At 51.1% G+C, this 24,630-nt stretch overlaps 1 long non-coding RNA gene across 1 annotated transcript in view; it reads right to left on the bottom strand.

The window, feature by feature from the left end:
- Positions 1-213: 213 nt before the first annotated feature.
- LOC138854548 (uncharacterized) overlaps positions 214-24,630 on the bottom strand; it is a 102,101-nt gene continuing 77,684 nt past the window's right edge. Inside the window, exons 2-3 of the long non-coding RNA XR_011393740.1 lie at positions 13,545-13,871; positions 214-408 (exon numbers count right to left, since the gene is read on the bottom strand). This is a non-coding gene — a long non-coding RNA (uncharacterized lncRNA). The remainder of the gene's footprint in view (positions 409-13,544; positions 13,872-24,630) is intronic.

Below are 24,630 nucleotides of genomic sequence, written 5' to 3'. Positions count from 1 at the left end.
CTAGCTTTTCAAAGGTTCTATAATCATTAGTTCTTTAGCTTGTTGAAGCCTTTCTTACTAAGCATTTGATCATCTTCAGTAAGTAAACCACTACTTGGTAAACAAAGAAATAAGTCACTGTGTCTAACTTTTTCAAGGATTATTCTAGGAATTTACACTGTGATAATTATGTAACTGAGTCTAAACAAACTAATCCTCCAAACTCACCGATTCTCAACTCATTATCCCTGGCGTTGTCGACAGCGTAGGATATGAGTGTAGACTCCTCCCTGAAGCGGTACATGTAGATCCTGTAGCAGAGGGTGAAGGAGGGAGAGATGGCTGGCAGAGGCGTCAGGAGACGAGCGTAGGTCTTGGCTGAAGGTTGACCTGCCTCCTGCATCACCAGCACCCTGCTGGAGGATGGTCCTGAGAGCAACAAGACAGTGTCTTAACTTCGGGGATATTTGTGTACAAAGAGGACCTAGCACACATTGAAAACCGACTAATAAAATCGAAATAACATGCTTGCAAAATCTTCAGGAAGCCCTGCCTCGGTGGGTGCCGGCCGAGGCGTTGAAAAAAATCATTGGAGAAGTAATTAGCAATTATATGCACTATAATCATCTATACAAACAGTGTGTTATGTGATTTATTACAGTTTAAATGTATTTTTTTTCATTCTGTTGGCTATTTGTGTTTTTTGTTAGTCTAATACATTTATTATATGCCACATACCCATGGTGTGGGTGGTAGCCACACCATACCCATGGTGTGGGTGGTAGCCACACCATACCCATTGTGTGGGTGGTAGTCACCCCCATACCCATGGTGTGGGTGGTAGCCACCACTATACCCATGGTGTGGGTGGTAGTCACCCCCATACCCATGGTGTGGGTGGTAGTACCCATGGTGTGGGTGGTAGCCCCCATACCCATGGTGTGGGTGGTAGCCACACCATACCCATTGTGTGGGTGGTAGTCACCCCCATACCCATGGTGTGGGTGGTAGCCACCACTATACCCATGGTGTGGGTGGTAGTCACCCCCATACCCATGGTGTGGGTGGTAGCCACCACTATACCAATGGTGTGGGTGGCAGTCACCACTATACCCATGGTGTGGGTGGTAGTCACCACTATACCCATGGTGTGGGAGGTAGTCACCCCCATACCCATGGTGAGGGTGGTAGTCACCACTATACCCATGGTGTGGGTGGCAGTCACCACTATACCCATGGTGTGGGTGGTAGTCACCACTATACCCATGGTGTGGGTGGCAGTCACCACTATACCCATGGTGTGGGTGGTAGTCACCCCCATACCCATGGTGTGGGTGGTAGTCACCACTATACCCATGGTGTGGGTGGTAGTCACCCCCATACCCACGGTGTGGGTGGTAGTCACCACTATACCCATTGTGTGAGTGGCAGTCACCACTATACCCATGGTGTGGGTGGTAGTCACCCCCATACCCATGGTGTGGGTGGTAGTCACCACTATACCCATTGTGTGAGTGGCAGTCACCACTATACCCATGGTGTGGCTGGTAGTCACCCCCATACCCATGGTGTGGGTGGTAGTCACCACTATACCCATGGTGTGGGTGGTAGTCATCCCCATACCCATGGTGTGGGTGTTAGTCACGCCCATACCCATGGTGTGGGTGGTAGTCACCCCCATACCCAAGGTGTGGGTGGCAGCCACCCCCATACCCATGGTGTGGGTGGTAGTCACCCTCATACCCATGGTGTGGGTGGTAGTCACCCCATACCCATGGTGTGGGTGGTAGTCACCCCATACCCATAGTGTGGGTGCTAGTCTCCCCATACCCATGGTGTGGATGGTAGTCACTACATACCCATGGTGTGGATGGTAGTCACTACATACCCATGGTGTGGATGGTAGTCACACCATACCCATGGTGTGGGTGGTAGTCACACCATACCCATGGTGTGGATGGTAGTCACACCATACCCATGGTGTGGATGGTAGTCACTACATACCCATGGTGTGGATGGTAGTCACACCATACCCATGGTGTGGATGGTAGTCACACCATACCCATGGTGTGGGTGGTAGTCACACCATACCCATGGTGTGGATGGTAGTCACACCATACCCATGGTGTGGATGGTAGTCACTACATACCCATGGTGTGGATGGTAGTCACCCCATACCCATGGTGTGGATGGTAGTCACCCTCATACCCATTGTGTGGATGGTAGTCACCCCCATACCCATGATGTGGGTGCTAGTTAACTTATACCCACGGTATGGATGGTAGTCACCCCCATACCCATGGTGTGGGTGCTAGTCACCCCATACCCATGGTGTGGATGGTAGTCACCCCATACCAATGGGGTGGGTGCTAGCCACCCCATACACGTGGTGTGGATGGTAGTCACCCCCATACCCATAGGGTGGATGGTAGTCACCCCATACCCATGGTGTGGATGGTAGTCACCCCCATACCCATGGTGTGGATGGTAGTCACCCCATACCCATGGTGTGGGTGGTAGTCACCCCATACCCATGGTGTGGATGGTAGTCACCCCCATACCCATGGTGTGGGTGGTAGTCACCCCCATACCCATGGTGTGGATGGTAGTCACCCCCATACCCATGGTGTGGGTGCTAGTCACCCCATACCCATGGTGTGGATGGTAGTCACCCCATACCCATGGTGTGGGTGCTAGTCACCCCATACCCATGATGTGGATGGTAGTCACCCCATACCCATGGTGTGGATGGTAGTCACCCTCATACCCATGGTGTGGATGGTAGCCACTACATACCCATGGTGTGGAGGGTAGTCACCCCATACCCATGGTGTGGATGGTAGTCACTTCATACCCATGGTGTGGATGGTAGTCACCCCATACCCATGGTGTGGGTGGTAGTTACCCCATACCCATGGTGTGGATGGTAGTCACCATACCCATGGTGTGGATGGTAGTCACACCATACCCATGGTGTGGATGGTAGTCACACCATACCCATGGTGTGGATGGTAGTCACTACATACCCATGGTGTGGATGGTAGTCACACCATACCCATGGTGTGGATGGTAGTCACTACATACCCATGGTGTGGATGGTAGTCACTACATACCCATGGTGTGGATGGTAGTCACTACATACCCATGGTGTGGATGGTAGTCACTACATACCCATGGTGTGGATGGTAGTCACTACATACCCATGGTGTGGATGGTAGTCACACCATACCCATGGTGTGGATGGTAGTCACACCATACCCATGGTGTGGATGGTAGTCACTACATACCCATGGTGTGGATGGTAGTCACACCATACCTATGGTGTGGATGGTAGTCACCCCATACCCATGGTGTGGATGGTAGTCACTCCATACCCATGGTCTGGGTGGTAGTCACCCCATGCCTATGGTGTGGGTGGTAGTGACCCCATACCCATGGTGTGGGCAGTAGTCGCCCCATACCCATGGTGTGGGTAGTTGTCACCCCATACCCATGGTGTGGATGGTAGTCACTCCATACCATGGGGTGGGTGGTAGTCACACCATACCCATGGTGTGGATGGTAGTCACCCCCATACCCATGGTGTGGATGGTAGTCACCCCATACCCATGGTGTGGATGGTAGTCACCCCCATACCCATGGTGTGGATGGTAGTCACCCCATACCCATGGTGTGGATGGTAGTCACCTCATACCCATGGTGTGGATGGTAGTCACCCCATACCCATGGTGTGGGTGGTAGTCACCTCCATACCCATGGTGTGGATGGTAGTCGCCCCATACCCATGGTGTGGATGGTAGTCACCCCATACCCATGGTGTGGATGGTAGTCACCCCATACCCATGGTGTGGGTGCTAGTTACCCCATACCCATGGTGTGGATGGTAGACACCCACATACCCATGGTGTGGATGGTAGTCACCCTCATACCAATGGTTTGGATGGTAGTCACCCCCATACCCATGGTGTGGATGGTAGTCACCCCATACCCATGGTGTGGATGGTAGTCACCCTCATACCCATTGTGTGGATGGTAGTTACCCCCATACCCATGGTGTGGGTGCTAGTCACCCCATACCCATGGTGTGGATGGTAGTCACCCCTATACCCATGGTGTGGGTGCTAGTCACCCCATACCCATGGTGTGGATGGTAGTCACCCCATACCAATGGTGTGGGTGCTAGCCACTTCATACCCATGGTGTGGATTGTAGTCACCCCCATACCCATGGTGTGGATGGTAGTCACCCATACCCATCGTGTGGATTGTAGTCACCCCCAAACCCATTGTGTGGATGGTAGTCACCCCGTACCCATGGTGTGGGTGCTAGTCACCCCATACTCATGGTGTGGATGGTAGTCACCCCCATACCCATGGTGTGGGTGGTAGTCACCCCCATACCCATGGTGTGGATGGTAGTCGCCCCATACCCATGGTGTGTGTGCTAGTCACCCCATACCCATGGTGAGGACGGTAGCCACCCCCATACTCACGGTGTGGGTGGTAGTCACCCCATACCCATGGTGTGGATGGTAGTCACCCCCATACCCACGGTGTGGATGGTAGTCACCCTCATACCCATGGTGTGGATGGTAGTCACCCCCATACCCATGGAGTGGATGGTAGTCACCCCCATACCCATGGTGTGGATGGTAGTCACCCCCATACCCATGGTGCGGGTGGTAGTCACCCCATACCCATGGTGTGGATGGTAGTCACCCCCAAACCCATGGGTTGGATGGTAGTCACCCCATACCCATGGTGTGGATGGTAGTCACCCTCATACCCATTGTGTGGATGGTAGTCACCCCCATACAAATGGTGTGGGTGCTAGTCACCCCATACCCACGGTGTGGATGGTAGTCACCCCCACTAGTCACCCATGGTGTGGTGTGAATGGTAGTCACCCCATACCCATGGTGTGGGTGCTAGCCACCCCATACCCATGGTGTGGATGGTAGTCACCCCCATACCCATGTGGATGGTAGTCACCCCATACCCATGGTGTGGATGGTAGTCACCCCCATACCCATTGTGTGGATGGTAGTCACCCCCATACCCATGGTGTGGGTGCTAGTCACCCCATACCCATGGTGTGGATGGTAGTCACCCCCATACCCATGGTGTGGGTGGTAGTCACCCCATACCCATGGTGTGGATGGTAGTCGCCCCATACCCATGGTGTGGGTGCTAGTCACCCCATACCCATGGTGAGGACGGTAGTCACCCCCATACCCACGGTGTGGGTGGTAGTCACCCCATACCCATTGTGTGGATGGTAGTCACCCCCATACCCATGGTGTGGGTGGTAGTCACCCGATACCCATGGTGTGGATGGTAGTCACACTCATACCCATGGTGTGGATGGTAGTCACCCCCATACCCAAGGTGGGGATGGTAGTCACACCATACCCATGGTGTGGATGGTAGTCACCCCCATACCCATGGTGTGGGTGGTAATCACCCCCATACCGATGGTGTGGGTGCTACTCATCCCATTCCCATGGTGTGGGTGGTAGTCACCCCCATACCAATGGTGTGGGTGGTAGTCCCCCATAAACCATGGTGTGGGTGGTAGTCGCCTCAAACCCATGGTGTGGGTAGTAGTCACTCCCATACCCATGGTGTCGGTGGTAGTCACTCCCATACCCATAGTGTGAGTGGTAGTCACCCCATACCCATGGTGTGGGTGGTAGTCACCCCATACACATGGTGTGGATGGTAGTCACCCCCATTCCCATGGTGTGGGTGGTAGTCACCCCCATACCGATGGTGTGGGTGCTAGTCACCCCATACCCATGGTGTGGGTGGTAGTCACCCCCATACCAATGGTGTGGGTGGTAGTCACCCCGTACCCATGGTGTGGGTGGTAGTCCCCCATACCCATGGTGTAGGTGGTAGTCACCACTATACCCATGGTGTGGGTGGTAGTCATCTCCATACTCATGGTGTGGGTGGTAGTCACCCCCATACCCATGGTGTAGGTGGTAGTCACCACTATACCCATGGTGTGGGTGGTAGTCACCCCCATACCCATGGTGTGGGTGGTAGTCACCACTATACCCATGGTGTGGGTGGTAGTCATCCCCATACTCATGGTATGGGTGGTAGTCACCACTATACCCATGGTGTGGGTGGCAGTCACCACTATTCCAATAGTGTGGGTGGTAGTCACGCCCATATCCATGGTGTGGGTGGTAGTCACCACTATACCCATGGTGTGGGTGGCAGTCACCACTATACCCATGGTGTGGGTGGTAGTCACCCCCATACCCATGGTGTGGGTGGTAGCCACCACTATACCCATGGTGAGGGTGGCAGTCACCACTATACCCATGGTGTGGGTGGTAGTCACCCCCATACCCATGGTGTGGGTGGTAGTAACCACTATACCCATGGTGTGGGTGGCAGTCACCACTATACCCATGGTGTGGGTGGTAGTCACCACTATACCCATGGTGTGGGTGGCAGTCACCACTATACCCATGGTGTGGGTGGTAGTCACCCCCATACTAATGGTGTGGGTGGTAGTCACCACTATACCCATGGTGTGGGTGGCAGTCACCACTATACCCATGGTGTGGGTGGTAGTCACCCCCATACCCATGGTGTGGGTGGTAGTGACCACTATACCCATTGTGTGGGTGGTAGTCACCCCCATACCCATGGTTTGGGTGGTAGTCACCACTATACCCATTATGTGGGTGGCAGTCACCACTATACCCATGGTGTGTGTGGTAGTCACCCCCGTACCCATGGTGTGGGTGGTAGTCACCACTATACCCATGGTGTGGGTGGTAGTCATCCCCATACCCATGGTGTGGGTGGTAGTCACGCCCATACCTATGGTGTGGGTGGTAGTCACCCCCATACCCAAGGTGTGGGTGGCAGCCACCCCCATACCCATGGTGTGGGTGGTAGTCACCCTCATACCCATGGTGTGATTGGTAGTCACCCCATACCCATGGTGTGGATGGTAGTCACACCATACCCATGGTGTGGGTGGTAGTCACCCCCATACCCATGGTGTGGGTGGTAGTCACCCCCATACCCATGGTGTGGGTGGTAGTCACCCCAATACCCATGGTGTGGGTGGTAGACACCCCAAACCCATGGTGTGGGGGGTAGTCACCCCATACCCATGGTGTGGGTGCTAGTCACCCCATACCCATGGTGTGGATGGTAGTCACCCCCATACCCATACTGTGGGTGGTATTCACCCGATACCCATGGTGTGGATGGTAGTGACCCCCATACCCATGGTGTGGATGGTAGTCACCCTCATACCCATGGTGTGGATGGTAGTCACCCCCATACCCATGGTGTGGATGGTAGTCACCCCCATACCCATGGTGTGGATGGTAGTCACCCCATACCCATGGTGTGGATGGTAGTCACCCTCATACCCATTGTGTGGATGGTAGTCACCCCCATACCCATGGTGTGGGTGCTAGTCACCCCATACCCACGGTGTGGATGGTAGTCACCCCCATACCCATGGTGTGGGTGCTAGTCACCCCATACCCATGGTGTGGATGGTAGTCACCCCATACCAATGGTGTGGGTGCTAGCCACCCTATACTCATGGTGTGGATTGTAGTCACCCCCATACCCATGGTGTGGATGGTAGTCACCCCATACCCATGGTGTGGATGGTAGTCACCCCCATACCCATTGTGTGGATGGTAGTCATCCCGTACCCATGGTGTGGGTGCTAGTCACCCCATACCCATGGTGTGGATGGTAGTCACCCCCATACCCATGGTGTGGATGGTAGTCGCCCCATACCCATGGTGTAGGTGGTAGTCACCCCATACCCATGGTGTGGATGGTAGTCACCCTCATACCCATGGTGTGGATGGTAGTCACCCCCAAACCCATGGTGTGGATGGTAGTCACCCCATACCCATGGTGTGGATGGTAGTCACCCTCATACCCATTGTGTGGATGGTAGTCACCCCCATACCCATGGTGTGGGTGCTAGTCACCCCATACCCACGGTGTGGATGGTAGTCACCCCCATACCAATGGTGTGGGTGCTAGTCACCCCATACCCATGGTGTGGATGGTAGTCACCCCATACCAATGGGGTGGGTGCTAGCCACCCCATACCCATGGGGTGGATGGTAGTCACCCCCATACCCATGGTGTGGATGGTAGTCACCCCATACCCATGGTGTGGATGGTAGTCACCCCCATACCCATTGTGTGGATGGTAGTTACCCCATACCCATGGTGTGGGTGCTAGTCACCTCATACCCATGGTGTGGATGGTAGTCACCCCCATACCCATGGTGTGGGTGGTAGTCACCTCCATACCCATGGTGTGGATGGTAGTCGCCCCATACCCATGGTGTGGGTGCTAGTCACCCCATACCCATGGTGTGGATGGTAGTCACCCCCATACCCATATTGTGGGTGGTAGCCACCCCATACCCATGGTGTGGATGGTAGTCACCCCCATACCCACGGTGTGGATGGTAGTCACCCTCATACCCATGGTGTGGATGGTAGTCACCCCCAAACCCATGGTGTGGATGGTAGTCACCCCATACCCATGGTGTGGATGGTAGTCACCCTCATACCCATTGTGTGGATGGTAGTCACCCCCATACCCATGGTGTGGGTGCTAGTCACCCCATACCCACGGTGTGGATGGTAGTCACCCCTATACCCATGGTGTGGGTGCTAGTCACCCCATACCCACGGTGTGGATGGTAGTCACCCCTATACCCATGGTGTGGGTGCTAGTCACCCCATACCCATGGTGTAGGTGGTAGTCACCACTATACCCATGGTGTGGGTGGTAGTCATCTCCATACTCATGGTGTGGGTGGTAGTCACCCCCATACCCATGGTGTAGGTGGTAGTCACCACTATACCCATGGTGTGGGTGGTAGTCACCCCCAAACCCATGGTGTGGGTGGTAGTCACCACTATACCCATGGTGTGGGTGGTAGTCATCCCCATACCCATGGAGTGGGTGGTAGTCACCACTATACCCATGGTGTGGGTCGCAGTCACCACTATACCCATGGTGTGGGTGGTAGTCACGCCCATATCCATGGTGTGGGTGGTAGTCACCACTATACCCATGGTGTGGGTGGCAGTCACCACTATACCCATGGTGTGGGTGGTAGTCACCCCCATACCCATGGTGTGGGTGGTAGCCACCACTATACCCATGGTGAGGGTGGCAGTCACCACTATACCCATGGTGTGGGTGGTAGTCACCCCCATACCCATGGTGTGGGTGGTAGTAACCACTATACCCATGGTGTGGGTGGCAGTCACCACTATACCCATGGTGTGGGTGGTAGTCACCACTATACCCATGGTGTGGGTGGCAGTCACCACTATACCCATGGTGTGGGTGGTAGTCACCCCCATACTAATGGTGTGGGTGGTAGTCACCACTATACCCATGGTGTGGGTGGCAGTCACCACTATACCCATGGTGTGGGTGGTAGTCACCCCCATACCCATGGTGTGGGTGGTAGTGACCACTATACCCATTGTGTGGGTGGTAGTCACCCCCATACCCATGGTTTGGGTGGTAGTCACCACTATACCCATTATGTGGGTGGCAGTCACCACTATACCCATGGTGTGGGTGGTAGTCACCCCCGTACCCATGGTGTGGGTGGTAGTCACCACTATACCCATGGTGTGGGTGGTAGTCATCCCCATACCCATGGTGTGGGTGGTAGTCACGCCCATACCTATGGTGTGGGTGGTAGTCACCCCCATACCCAAGGTGTGGGTGGCAGCCACCCCCATACCCATGGTGTGGGTGGTAGTCACCCTCATACCCATGGTGTGATTGGTAGTCACCCCATACCCATGGTGTGGGTGGTAGTCACCCCCATACCCATGGTGTGGGTGGTAGTCACCCCCATACCCATGGTGTGGGTGGTAGTCACCCCCATACCCATGGAGTGGGTGGTAGTCACCCAATACCCATAGTGTGGGTGCTAGTCACCACATACCCATGGTGTGGATGGTAGTCACCCCATACCCATGGTGTGGGTGCTAGTCACCCCATACCCATGGTGTGGATGGTAGTCACCCCCATACCCATACTGTGGGTGGTATTCACCCGATACCCATGGTGTGGATGGTAGTGACCCCCATACCCATGGTGTGGATGGTAGTCACCCTCATACCCATGGTGTGGATGGTAGTCACCCCCATACCCATGGTGTGGATGGTAGTCAACCCCATACCCATGGTGTGGATGGTAGTCACCCCCATACCCATGCTGCGGGTGGTAGTCACCCCATACCCATGGTGTGGATGGTAGTCACCCTCATACCCATGGTGTGGATGGTAGTCACCCCCAAACCCATGGTGTGGATGGTAGTCACCCTCATACCCATTGTGTGGATGGTAGTCACCCCCATACCCATGGTGTGGGTGCTAGTCACCCCATACCCATTGTGTGGATGGTAGTCACCCCATACCCATGGTGTGGGTGCTAGCCACCCCATACTTATGGTGTGGATGGTAGTCACCCCCATACCCATGGTGTGGATGGTAGTCACCCCCATACCCATTGTGTGGATGGTAGTCACTCCATACCCATGGTGTGGGTGCTAGTCACCCCATACCCATGGTGTGGATGGTAGTCACCCCCATACCCATGGTGTGGGTGCTAGTCACCCCCATACCCATGGTGTGGATGGTAGTCACCCCATACCCATGGTGTGGGTGCTAGTCACCCCATACCCATGGTGTGGATGGTAGTCACCCCCATACCCATTCTGAGGGTGGTAGTCACCCCATACCCATGGTGTGGATGGTAGTCACCCCCATACCCACGGTGTGGATGGTAGTCACCCTCATACCCATGGTGTGGATGGTAGTCACCCCCATACCCATGGTGTGGGTGGTAGTCACCCCATACCCATGGTGTGGATGGTAGTCACCCCATACCCCATGGTGTGGATGGTAGTCACCCTCATACCCATGGTGTGGATGGTAGTTACCCCCAAACCCATGGTGTGGATGGTAGTCACCCCATACCCATGGTGTGGATGGTAGTCACCCTCATACCCATTGTGTGGATGGTAGTCACCCCCATTCCCATGGTGTGGGTGCTAGTCACCCCATACCCATTGTGTGGATGGTAGTCACCCCATACCCATGGTGTGGGTGCTAGCCACCCCATACTTATGGTGTGGATGGTAGTCACCCCCATACCCATGGTGTGGATGGTAGTCACCCCCATACCCATTGTGTGGATGGTAGTCACTCCATACCCATGGTGTGGGTTCTAGTCACCCCTTACCCATGGTGTGGATGGTAGTCACCCCCATACCCATGGTGTGGGTGCTAGTCACCCCCATACCCATGGTGTGGATGGTAGTCACTCCATACCCATGGTGTGGGTTCTAGTCACCCCTTACCCATGGTGTGGATGGTAGTCACCCCCATACCCATGGTGTGGGTGGTAGTCACCCCATACCCATGGTGTGGATGGTAGTCACCCCATACCCACGGTGTGGATGGTAGTCATCCTCATACCCATGGTGTGGATGGTAGTCACCCCCATACTCATGCTGTGGATGGTAGTCACCCCCATGCCCATGGTGTGGATGGTAGTCACCCCCATACCCATGGTGTGGATGGTAGTCACCCCCATACCCATGGTGCGGGTGGTAGTCACCCCATACCCATGGTGTGGATTGTAGTCACCCCATACCCATGGTGTGGATGGTAGTCACCCTCATACCCATGGTGTGGATGGTAGTCACCCCCATACCCATGGTGTGGATGGTAGTCACCCCATACCCATGGTGTGGATGGTAGTCACCCCCATACCCATGGTGTGGGTGGTAATCACCCCCATACCGATGGTGTGGGTGCTAGTCACCCCATACCCATGGTGTGGGTGGTAGTCACCCCCATACCAATGGTGTGGGTGGTAGTCACCCCGTACCCATGGTGTGGGTGGTAGTCTCCCATACCCATGGTGTGGGTGGTAGTCGCCTCAACCCCATGGTGTGGGTAGTAGTCACCCCCATACCCATGGTGTGGATGGTAGTCACCCCCATACCCATGGTGTGGATGGTAGTCACCCCCATACCCATGGTGCGGGTGGTAGTCACCCCATACCCATGGTGTGGATGGTAGTCACCCCATACTCATGGTGTGGATGGTAGTCACCCCATACCCATGGTGTGGATGGTAGTCACCCCCATACCCATGGTGTGGATGGTAGTCACCCCATACCCGTGGTGTGGATGGTAGTCACCCCCATACCCATGGTGTGGGTGGTAATCACCCCCATACCGATGGTGTGGGTGCTAGTCATCCCATACCCATGGTGTGGGTGGTAGTCACCCCCATACCAATGGTGTGGGTGGTAGTCACCCCGTACCCATGGTGTGGGTGGTAGTCCCCCCATACCCATGGTGTGGGTGGTAGTCACCCCAATCCCATGGTGTGGGTAGTAGTCACCCCCATACCCATGGTGTCGGTGGTGGTCACTCCCATACCCATGGTGTGAGTGGTAGTCACCCCATACCCATGGTGTGGGTGGTAGTCACCCCATACACATGGTGTGGATGGTAGTCACCCCTATTCCCATGGTGTGGGTGGTAGTCACCCCATACCCATGGTGTGGGTGGTAGTTACCCTCATACCAATGGTGTGGATGGTAGTCACCCCATACACATGGTGTGGGTGGTAGTCACCCCATACCCAAGGTGTGAGTGGTAGTCACCCCATACATATGGTGTGGATGGTAGCCACCCCCATACCTATGGTGTGGGTGGTAGTCACCCCATACACATGGTGTGGGTAGTAGTCACCCCTTACCCATGGTGTGGGTGGTAGTCACTACATACACATGGTGTGGATGGTAGTCACCCCCATTCCCATGGTGTGGGTGGTAGTCACCCCATACCCATGGTGTGGGTGGTAGTCACCACATACCCTTGGTGTGGGTGGTAGTCACCCCATACCCATGGTGTGGATGGTAGTCTCCCCATACACATGGTGTGGGTGGTAGTCACCCCATACATATGGTGTGGGTGGTAGTCACCCCCATAACCATGGTGTGGATGGTAGTCACCCCATACCTATGGTGTGGGTGGTAGTGAAAATATTGCCGAGGTACACAGTGGGTCCAGGGGCTGGTCCGCAGAGTTTTGATGGCTGACCTAGTTACAATGGTAATGAACTATGTACTATATTTTCCAGCATATAAGACGCGTCTTTTTCCACAAAAAGTCTTGGAAGATCAGCCTGCGCCTTATATGTTGAAGGTGAGGATCAAGGGTAGGCTTTGGGTTACGCTTTAGCGTAAAGTAAGAGGGTAATTAGCCCCTAAATATGATCACTGATTTACTATGTTTATATTTGCCTACAATCATAATGAGTTATTTATGCAGACATGAATTAGGTCACACACACACACACACACACACTCACACACACACACACACACATATTAAAAATAAAAAATAAAATAACTCACACACACACACACGTTTAAGTGGTAATTCGTTATTTACAGTTAATAGAATCAGGTTCTTATTTGTGTGTGAACAGTTGACTTACCTGGACGCTGAGCTGTTGTTAAGACCAGCAGCAGGAGGATAAGGGCAGCCACCTGCACCGCCACCCACACACCAACCATCACCCAGCAGGATAGCTACGACCACCTGTGTTTCCAGCCACCTCTGCTTTCGTATGAGCCACCAAGTGGCCTTTTCAAGTGGCGACTTATTTGGCCCAAGTACCAACTTCGTCAGTCCAAGCACCCAACTTTTCGCCCAAGTTACGATTTCTTCAGTCTTAGCAGTGACCTAGAATGTCCCAGCATCGATCTTCTCGTCCAGATAGCGACCTCTTCAGTCTTAACATTAATTCATCCTGTCAGAGCTGCTGGAAAAATAAATCAATAGAAAATTTTAATCCTTTCTTCGGCAAAAAAGTTCAGGGCTCGATGCAGCATATGCTGTAAGCGCCATTATAAGCCACAACAATAACAAACTCCGCCTCGAAAGGTTCGATACGGTGTAAGCTGTGAGTGCCCCTATAAACCACAATAATAACAAACTCTGTAATAAAGTGGCTTGATAAAGCTCCTGGAGAGCGAAACGTTGCCACAATAAATGTCACATTAGTTGCACTTGTGTCCTTTTACTTTACAATAACAAACTCTGCCTAAAGGGGTTCGATACGATGTAAACTGTAAGCGCTCCTAATAACCACAACAATAACATTCTGCCTAAAGTGGTTCGATACAGTATAAGCCGTAAGCGTCCCTATAAACAACAACAACACGAACCCTTCCTCCCATATCTCTTTCATTTAGCCTTAACGTAGATGTTCATTCATTAGAGGTTCGCCGGTACTTCAGGCCCGGGTCTTCTCCATATGGTGACCCGGCTAACGTAGACGTTTTAAACACCTTCTTTATGTATTCAACGTTTTAAACACCGCGACCAGCCTCCATATTCCATAAACATCTATTATACAACAAGACGGGCATTCACGTTGATACTTAAAAATATTCTCAGGGCGCAGGACTAGCATCAAGTGACCTTGGAAGACTGATCCAGCTCCACCACACTCTACACGAACAGGTGACTCACTCATCTGCACTTCTCTCTACCTGACCTGCCCTCATTTTGTTCTCTGTTCAGTATTTATAAGGCCTCTAGCTGGCGAAACGTCTTTCCTATGTATCCACAGTGTTGTATACCACCGTATGTAGGCACAATTATTCCCAGAACCTGTACTATGACCTATAGTGCCCACTGACACACACACACGCACACACACACACACACACACACACACACACACACACACACACACACACACACACACACACACACACACACACACACACACACACACACACACACACACATTTAAGAAAGGAAACAGAAACGAGGCACTAAACTACAGACCTGTGTCTCTGACATGTATCGTGTGCAAGGTCATGGAGAAGATTATCAGGAGGAGAGTGGTCGAACACCTGGAAAGGAACAAGATTATAAATGAAAACCAGCATGGGTTCATGGAAGGCAAATCTTGTATCACAAACCTCCTGGAGTTTTATGACAAGGTAACAGAAGTAAGACACGAGAGAGAGGGGTGGGTAGATTGCGTTTTCCTAGACTGCAGGAAGGCCTTTGACACAGTTCCTCACAAGAGATTAGTGCAGAAGCTGGAGGATCAGGCGCATGTAAAAGGGAGGGCACTGCAATGGATAAGGGAATACCTGACACGGAGGCAGCAACGAGTCATGGTACGTGAAGAGGTATCACAGTGGGCGCCTGTGACGAGCGGGGTCCCACAGGGGTCAGTTCTAGGACCAGTGCTATTTTTGATATATGTGAACGACATGATGGAAGGAATAGACTCTGAAGTGTCCCTGTTCGCAGATGACGTGAAGTTGATGAGAAGAATTAAATCGGACGAGGATGAGGCAGGACTGCAAAGAGACCTGGACAGGCTGGACATGTGGTCCAGTAACTGGCTTCTCGAATTCAATCCAGCCAAATGCAAAGTCATGAAGATTGAGGAGGGGCAAAGAAGACCGCAGACAGAGTATAGGCTAGGTGGACAAAGACTACAGACCTCACTCAGGGAGAAAGACCTTGGGGTGACCATAACACCGAGCACATCACCGGAGGCACACATCAACCAAATAACCGCTGCAGCATACGGGCGCCTGGCAAACCTGAGAATAGCGTTCCGATACCTTCATAAGGAATCGTTCAAGACACTGTACACTGTGTATGTTAGGCCCATACTGGAGTATGCAGCACCAGTCTGGAACCCACACCTGGTCAAGCACGTCAGGAAGTTAGAGAAAGTACAAAGGTTTGCAACAAGGCTAGTCCCAGAGCTCAAGGGAATGTCGTACGAGGAAAGGTTAAGGGAAATCGGACTGACGACACTGGAGGACAGAAGGGTCAGGGGAGACATGATAACGACATACAAGAGACTGCGGGGAATAGACAAGGTGGACAGAGATAGGATGTTCCAGAGAGGGGACACAGGGACAAGGGGTCACAACTGGAAGCTGAAGACTCAGACGAGTCACAGGGACGTTAGGAAGTATTTCTTCAGTCATAGAGTTGTCAGCAAGTGGAATAGCCTAGCAAGTGAAGTAGTGGAGGCAGGAACCATACATAGTTTTAAGAAGAGGTATGACAAAGCTCAGAAAGCAGAGAGAGAGAGGACCCAGTAGCGATCAGTGAAGAGGCGGGGCCAGGAGCTGAGTCTCGACCCCTGCAACCACAATTAGGTGAGTACAATTAGGTGAGTACACAAATAAGTGGGAGGAGTGGCACGAAAGAGTCAAAGAGGCATCACCGCACATCATAGCCTTCACAGAAACCAAGCTTATAGGTATGATAACAGATGCCATCTTTCCAACGGGATACCAGATCCTGAGGAAAGACAGAGGGAACAGGGGGAGTGGAAGAGTGGCATTGCTGATCAAAAACCGATGGAATTTTTATGAGCTGGAGAGAGGAGACAGCGGAGAAGAAAGTGATTACATAGCGGGAACGCTTCACTCTGGAGGTCCCCAGGGTGTAATAGCAGTGATGTATAACCCACCACAGAACAGCAGGAGGCCAAGGCAAGAGTACGACGAAAGCAATAGAGCGATGGTTGACACACTGGCTGCAGTGGCCAGAAGAGCTCATGCATGCAGGGCAAAGCTCCTGATCATGGGTGACTTTAACCACAAGGAGATCGATTGGGAGAACTTGGAGCCACATGGGGGCCAAGATACATGGAGGGCTAAGATGATGGAGGTGGTACTGGAAAACTTCATGTACCAACACGTAAGGGACACTACAAGAGAGAGAGGAGAGGATGAACCAGCAAGACTGGACTTAGTATTCACCTTGAGTAGTGCAGATATCGAGGACATCACATACGAAAGACCCTTTGGGGCCAGCGATTATGTGGTTTTAAGTTTCTAATACACAGTAGAGCTACAAGTGGAGAGAGAAGCAGGAAAGCCAGGACGAATGAAGCCAAACTACAAGAAAGGGGACTACACGGGAATGAGGAACTTCCTGAATGGGGTTCAGTGGGACAGAGAAATGGCAGGGAAGCCAGTTAATGAGATGATGGAATATGTAACAACAATATGCAAGGAGGCTGAGGAGAGGTTTGTACCCAAGGGTAACAGGAATAATGAAAAAGCCAGGATGAGCCCATGGTTCACCCAAAGATGCAAGGAGGCAAAAACCAAGTGTGCTAGGGAATGGAAGAAATATAGAAGGCAAAGAACCCAGGAGAATAAGGAGAGCAGTCGTAGAGCCAGAAACGAATCTGCACAGATAAGAAGGGAGGCCCAACGACAATATGAAAACGACATAGCAGCGATAGCCAAATCTGACCCGAAACTGTTGTACAGCCACATCAGGAGGAAAACAACAGTCAAGGACCAGGTAATCAGGCTAAGGAAGGAAGGAGGAGAGACAACAAGAAATGACCTTGAAGTATGTGAGGAACTCAACAAGAGATTCAAAGAAGTGTTCACAGAGGAGACAGAAGGGGCTCCAGAAAGACGGAGAGGTGGGGCACACCACCCAGTGCTGGACACAGTGCACACAACCGAGGAAAAAATGAAGAGGCTTCTGAGTGAGCTAGATACCTCAAAGGCAATGAGGCCAGATAACATCTCCCCATTGGTCCTGAGAGAGGGAGCAGAGGCGCTATGTGTACCCCTAACAACAATATTCAATACATCTATCGAAACAGGGAGATTGCCTGAGGCATGGAAGACAGCAAATGTAGTCCCAATCTTTAAAAAAGGAGACAGACATGAAGCACTAAACTACAGACCAGTGTCACTGACATGTATAGTATGCAAAATCATGGAGAAGATTATCAGGAGAAGAGTGGTGGAACACCTAGAAAGGAATGATCTCATCAACAGCAGCCAACATGGTTTCAGGGACGGGAAATCCTGTGTCACAAACCTACTGGAGTTCTATGATATGGTGACAGCAGTAAGACAAGAGAGAGGGGTGGGTGGATTGCATATTCTTGGTCTGCAAGAAGGCGTTTGACACAGTTCCAAACGAGAGATTAGTGCAAAAACTGGAGGACCAAGAAGGGATAACAGGGAAGGCACTACAATGGATCAGGGAATACTTGTCAGGAAGACAGCAGCGAGTCATGGTACGTGGCGAGTTGTCAGAGTGGGCACCTGTGACCAGCGGGGTCCTGCAGGGGTCAGTCCTAGGACCAGTGCTGTTTCTGGTATTTGTGAACGACATGACGGAAGGAATAAACTCTGAGGTGTCCCTGTTTGCAGATGACGTGAAGTTGATGAGAAGAATTCACTCGATCGAAGACCAGGCAGAATTGCAAAGGGATCTGGACAGGCTGCAGACCTGGTCCAGCAATTGGCTCCTGGAGTTCAATCCCACCAAGTCCAAAGTCATGAAGATTGGGGAAAGGCAAAAGAAGACCGCAGACGGAGTACAGTCTAGGAGGCCAGAGACTACAAACCTCACTCAAGAAAAAAGATCTTGGGGTGAGTATAACACCAGGCACATCTCCTGAAGCGCACATCAACCAAATAACTGCTGCAGCATATGGGCGCCTGGCAAACCTCAGAACAGCATTCCGACATCTTAATAAGGAATCGTTCAGGACCCTGTACACCGTGTATGTTAGGCCCATATTGGAGTATGCGGCACCAGTTTGGAACCCACACCTAGCCAAGCATGTAAAGAAACTAGAGAAAGTGCAAAGGTTTGCAACAAGACTAGTCCCCAGAGCTAAGAGGTATGTCCTACGAGGAGAGGTTAAGGGAAATCAACCTGACGACACTGGAGGACAGGAGAGATAGGGGAGACATGATAACGACATACAAAATACTGAGAGGAATTGACAAGGTGGACAAAGACAGGATGTTCCAGAGATGGGACACAGCAACAAGGGGACACAGTTGGAAGTTGAAGACACAGATGAATCACAGGGATGTTAGGAAGTATTTCTTCAGCCACAGAGTAGTCAGGAAGTGGAATAGTTTAGGAAGCGATGTAGTGGAGGCAGGATCCATACATAGCTTTAAGCAGAGGTATAATAAAGCTCACGGTTCAGGGAGAGTGACCTAGTAGCGACCAGTGAAGAGGCGGGGCCAGGAGCTTGCACTCGACCCCTGCAACCTCAACTAGGTGAGTACAACTAGGTGAGTACACACACACACACACACACACACACACACACACACACACACACACACACACACAAACACACACACACACACACACACACAATGAAGAGGCTGGGCCAGGCGCTATGACTCGACCCCTTCAACCACAGTTAGATGAGTACACACACACACACGGACTTCATAGCGATCGCAGGATCCTCAGAGAAAACGAATTAAATACGAGCCTAAAAATAATTGAGTTCAAATAATATATTTGTGCTATCTTCTGACCTTACAATACATCTGTCATCCCCCCTGTAATGTTTTTATCTGGCAGACCTGATGGGGGAGGGGGGTCGAGGCCACCATAATGACTGTTACTGGCGACCTGGGCCATGATAAACTGTAAGTCTGCAACTGTCAGTCAAGGTAAGACTTACTGGAGATGTGAACACATATGCAGTATAATGTGATCCTTTATTGACAACGTTTCGCCCACACAATGGGCTTCTTCAAGTCACAAACAGATCTGTTTGTTTCAACTTGTCGGTTTTTCAAACCATTCATCACAACTGTCAGACACGGCAGCATCATGGGGTCTTGTTACAAAGAATTCTTCAACACTTGTTCAACCTTTGGACGAAGACCTACTTCGACTAGTGGATGGTACCACTATGACCCCGCCTCCATCTGCTTCACGTCACCTCACTACAGTATATAAGCCACGTCTACGGCCCTATGCTGTACATTCTACAAGATTGATGGACTGAACACATCGACTCCAGGTTGAGGGACTGATTACCTCATTCTCCTCCTCTCCTTACGCCTTCCTCTTTGTATTGGACTGATGAAGCCACTGTGTGGCGAAACGTTTCCTGAATAAAGATTCCCATATGCTGCATAAGTGTCTCAATCTTCAACTTGTCGGTTTTTCAAACCATTCATCACAACTGTCAGACACGGCAGCATCATGGGGTCTTGTTACAAAGAATTCTTCAACACTTGTTCAACCTTTGGACGAAGACCTACTTCGACTATTGAAAAAGCCCACTGTGTGGGCGAAACGTTGTCAGTAAAGGATCACATTATATTGCATATGTGTTTATATTTCCATTGTGTCGGTATTTTATACCATTTATTTCCAGGGTAAGACTTACTGGAGTCCCAGAGAAGACTAATGTCTCTGTATGTCTGCTGGTGTCTGCTGGTGCTGGTGGTGTCTGCTGCTGGTGATGGTGTCTGCTGCTGGTGGTGGTGTCTGCTGCTGGTGGTGGTGTCTACTGCTGCTGCTGGTGTCTGCTGCTGCTGCTGCTGCTGGTGTCTGCTGCTGCTGCTGCTGCTGGTGTCTGCTGCTGGTGGTGGTGTCTGCTGCTGGTGGTGGTGTCTACTGCTGCTGCTGGAGTCTGCTGCTGCTGCTGGTGTCTGCTGCTGCTGGTGTTGTCTGCTGCTGCTGGTGGTGTCTACTGCTGCTGGTGGTGTCTGCTGCTGGTGGTGGTGTCTGCTGTTGCTGCTGGTGTCTGCTGCTGGTGATGGTGTCTGCTGCTGGTGGTGGTGTTTACTGCTGGTGGTGGTGTCTACTGCTGCTGGTGGTGTCTACTGCTGCTGGTAGTGTCTGCTGGTGCTGGTGGTATCTACTGCTGGTGGTGGTGTCTGCTGCTGGTGATGGTGTCTGCTGCTGGTGGTGGTGTCTACTGCTGCTGCTGGTGTCTACTGCTGCTGCTGGCGTCCTACTGCTGCTGGTGTCTGCTGCTGCTGGTAGTGTCTGCTGCTGCTGCTGGTATCTGCTGCTGCTGCTGCTGCTGCTGCTGGTGTCTGCTGCTGGTGGTGGTGTCTGCTGCTGCTGGTGGTATCTACTGCTGCTGGTGGTGTCTGCTGCTTGTGGTGGTGTCTGCTGCTGCTGGTGGTGGTGTCTGCTGCTGCTGGTGGTGTCTGCTGCTGCTGCTGGTGGTGTCTGCTGGTGGTGGTGGTGCCTGCTGCTGCTGGTGGTGGTGTCTGCTGCTGCTGCTGGTGTCTACTGCTGCTGCTGCTGCTGCTGGTGTCTGCTGCTGGTGGTGGTGTCTGCTGCTGGTGGTGGTGTCTGCTGCTGGTGGTGGTGTCTACTGCTGGTGGTGGTGTCTGCTGCTGCTGGTGGTGCCTGCTGCTGGTGGTGGTGTCTGCTGCTGCTGGTGGTGTCTGCTGCTGCTGCTGTGTATTGTGTCTACTGCTGCTGCTGCTGCTGCTGGTGTCTGCTGCTGGTGGTGGTGTCTGCTGGTGGTGGTGGTGTCTGCTGCTGGTGGTGGTGTCTACTGCTGCTGCTGGTGTCTGCTGCTGCTGGTGGTGCCTGCTGCTGCTGGTGGTGTCTGCTGCTGCTGGTGGTGTCTGTTGCTGCTGGTGTCCGCTGCTGGTGGTGGTGTCTACTGCTGCTGCTACTGTTTGCTGCTGATGGTGGTGGTGTCTTCTGCTGCTGCTGTCTGCTGGTCAGGGATTATCTTGGTGCCCTTGTGATGTGTTTTTTTGCGTGTTGGTGTTACGAGAGAGAGAGAGAGAGAGAGAGAGAGAGAGAGAGAGAGAGAGAGAATAACAATACTACCTTCCCACTACTACTACTATCACTGTTGCTACTACTAATATTACTACTACGACTTCTGCTGCTATTTCTACTATTACCACCAATATATTATTATTATTATTATTATTATTATTATTATTATTATTATTATTATTATTATTCATAAACAAAGGTTCCTTCACATCTGTCTTAAAAGACGTAATAATAATAATAATAATAATAATAATAATAATAATAATAATAATAATAATAACAATAATAATCAAAAGATTAGTTTTAAATCTGCATTACATAATACAATAATCATCAGTGACTACACAGAACACGCTATAAGGAGCATAATAATCATTGTAATTATCACGATTATATATAAATATATATATATATATATATATATATATATATATATATATATATATATATATATATATATATATATATATATATATATATATATGTATATATATGTAGAGAGAATGGAGCGAAACAGAATGACTTCAAGAGTGTATCAGTCTGTAGTGGAAGGAAGGCGGGGTAGGGGTCGGCCTAGGAAGGGTTGGAGGGAGGGGGTAAAGGAGGTTTTGTGTGCGAGGGGCTTGGACTTCCAGCAGGCATGCGTGAGCGTGTTTGATAGGAGTGAATGGAGACAAATGGTTTTTAATACTTGACGTGCTGTTGGAGTGTGAGCAAAGTAACATTTATGAAGGGATTCAGGGAAACCGGCAGGCCGGACTTGAGTCCTGGAGATGGGAAGTACAGTGCCTGCACTCTGAAGGAGGGGTGTTAATGTTGCAGTTTAAAAACTGTAGTGTAAAGCACCCTTCTGGCAAGACAGTGATGGAGTGAATGATGGTGAAAGTTTTTCTTTTTCGGGCCACCCTGCCTTGGTGGGAATCGGCCGGTGTGATAATAAAATAAAATATATATATATATACATATATATATATATATATATATATATATATATATATATATATATATATATATATATATATATATGAGGGAAAACAACCACAAAGGAAATTGAATAAAAGCTCTAGGCCTTTCGTGTTGCAATGAGCAATTGCAAGTGTCCCGTGGAACGAATCTGTTGAGATTTCTTACTCATTTCTGCAACTTTGCAAGCTTCTGATGATGTGTTAATTGCAACACGAAAGGCCTAGAGCTTATTATTCAACTCCCTTTGTGGCTGTTTTGCATCATGTATCGCGATTCTTGCACAAATAAATATATGTATGTGCGTGTGTGAATGTAATCACCTAATTGTGGTTGCAGGGGTCGAGACTCAGCTCCTGGCCCCGCCTCTTCACTGATCGCTACTAGGTCCTCTCTCTCCCTGCTCCCTGAGCTTTATCATACCTCGTCTTAAAGCTATGTATGGTTTCTGCCTCCACTACATCACTCGCCAGACTGTTCCACTTCCTGACAACTCTATGACTGAAGAAATACTTCCTAACATCCCTGTGACTCCAAGGGTGACCCCTCGTATCTCTGTCCCCTCTCTGGAACATCTTGTCTTTGTCCAACTTGTCTATTCCACGCAGTATTTTGCATGTCGTTATCATGTCTTCCCTGACCCTCCTGTCCTTCAGTGTCGTCAGGCCGATTTCCCTTAACTTTTCTTCGTAGCTCTGGGACTAGTCTTGTTGCAAAACTTTGCACTTTCTCTAATTTCTTGACGTGTTTGACAAGGTGTGGGTTCCAAACTGGTGCTGCATACTCCAGTATGGGCCTGACGTACACGGTGTACAGTGTCTTGAACGGTTCCTCACTAAGGTATCGGAACGCTATTCTCAGGTATGCCAGACGTCCATATGCTGCAGCAGTTATCTGGTTGATGTGTGCTTCCGGAGACATGCTCCATGTTATACTCACCCCAAGATCTTTCTCCTTGAGTGAGGTTTGCAGTCTTTGACCACCTAGCCTATACTCCGTCTGCGGTCTTCTTTGTCCTTCCCCAGTCTTCAGTGTCAGCATAGTTGCTGATCCCTGTATTCCCAGTATTATATAGCATAGCATATTAGTATCATCCCTGTGCTTTAGACACGAGATCCCTCGTAGGCCTGGCTTTGTGTGACGTCATGGGGATACACATGGGCAGTGATCCCTCTGTCCCGTTCTCACTCGGCGGCAGACCTACAGAGGCATGAACAGGCTAGGCACCGGGCTCCATCTCTCATCTCAGTCTGACAATACACCTACCATCCTACAAGTGTGTCTACCTTATCCTACGATATCTCCATTCAAGAACCCCTTACGATAAATGGTGACAGCGGTGAGCCTGTAATTCTGACGATTACAGCGATTTCTGGAGATAAAGTTGTCGACCAGCAAGACGGCCATTTCGTGTTACCAGTAGGCCTACCGAGGTTCACCCCATCCAGCTACCTCAAGCCAGCTACTCTACCAGCTTCTACATTATTCACTGGTCAGTCTCTTTGTATTAGTGGTTATCTGCTTTTGCATTACTCCCGAGGGGTTGACCCGAGTTTGCAAAATAAGCCAGCTTCCAGTCTGTGGTGGGGGAGTCAGAACACCCGAGCCCAGTCCAGCCTAGCCTACTCCATCCAATTATTTTGCCTGCCAAGCCAGCTTCCACCCCTGCTGTGCTCATCGTGTGAAGTTATCAAGCTATTCTGTGTGAAGGGTTAAGATAAGCCAGCTAGCAACTAACCCAGGTGTCTTACCCCAGTACTCAGGCAAGCCACGTGAGTAGTCTTCATCGCTTGTGATTCAAGCTCCAAGCATTCTGAGTGCTCCTTGTCATCCTTGTGGTGTTGTAGTATTTCGTGGGTTTCTTCTAAGCCAGCCGGCTTAGAATTATCTTCGCGGCAGTGTGGGTTTTCTCAGTGAGGCTTACGACGTTCAACCCATAAGCCCAGCCACTCACGATCACGTGTGTCGCACCATTGCCGGTCTCAGACGCCTCGCTCAGCCATTACCCACAAACC

The sequence above is a fragment of the Cherax quadricarinatus genome, chromosome 62 (genome assembly GCF_038502225.1).
Source record: "Cherax quadricarinatus isolate ZL_2023a chromosome 62, ASM3850222v1, whole genome shotgun sequence".
Taxonomy (NCBI): domain Eukaryota; kingdom Metazoa; phylum Arthropoda; class Malacostraca; order Decapoda; family Parastacidae; genus Cherax; species Cherax quadricarinatus.
The sequence above is the reverse complement of the archived record's forward strand: the minus strand, read 5'-3'. Positions and strand labels throughout refer to the sequence as shown.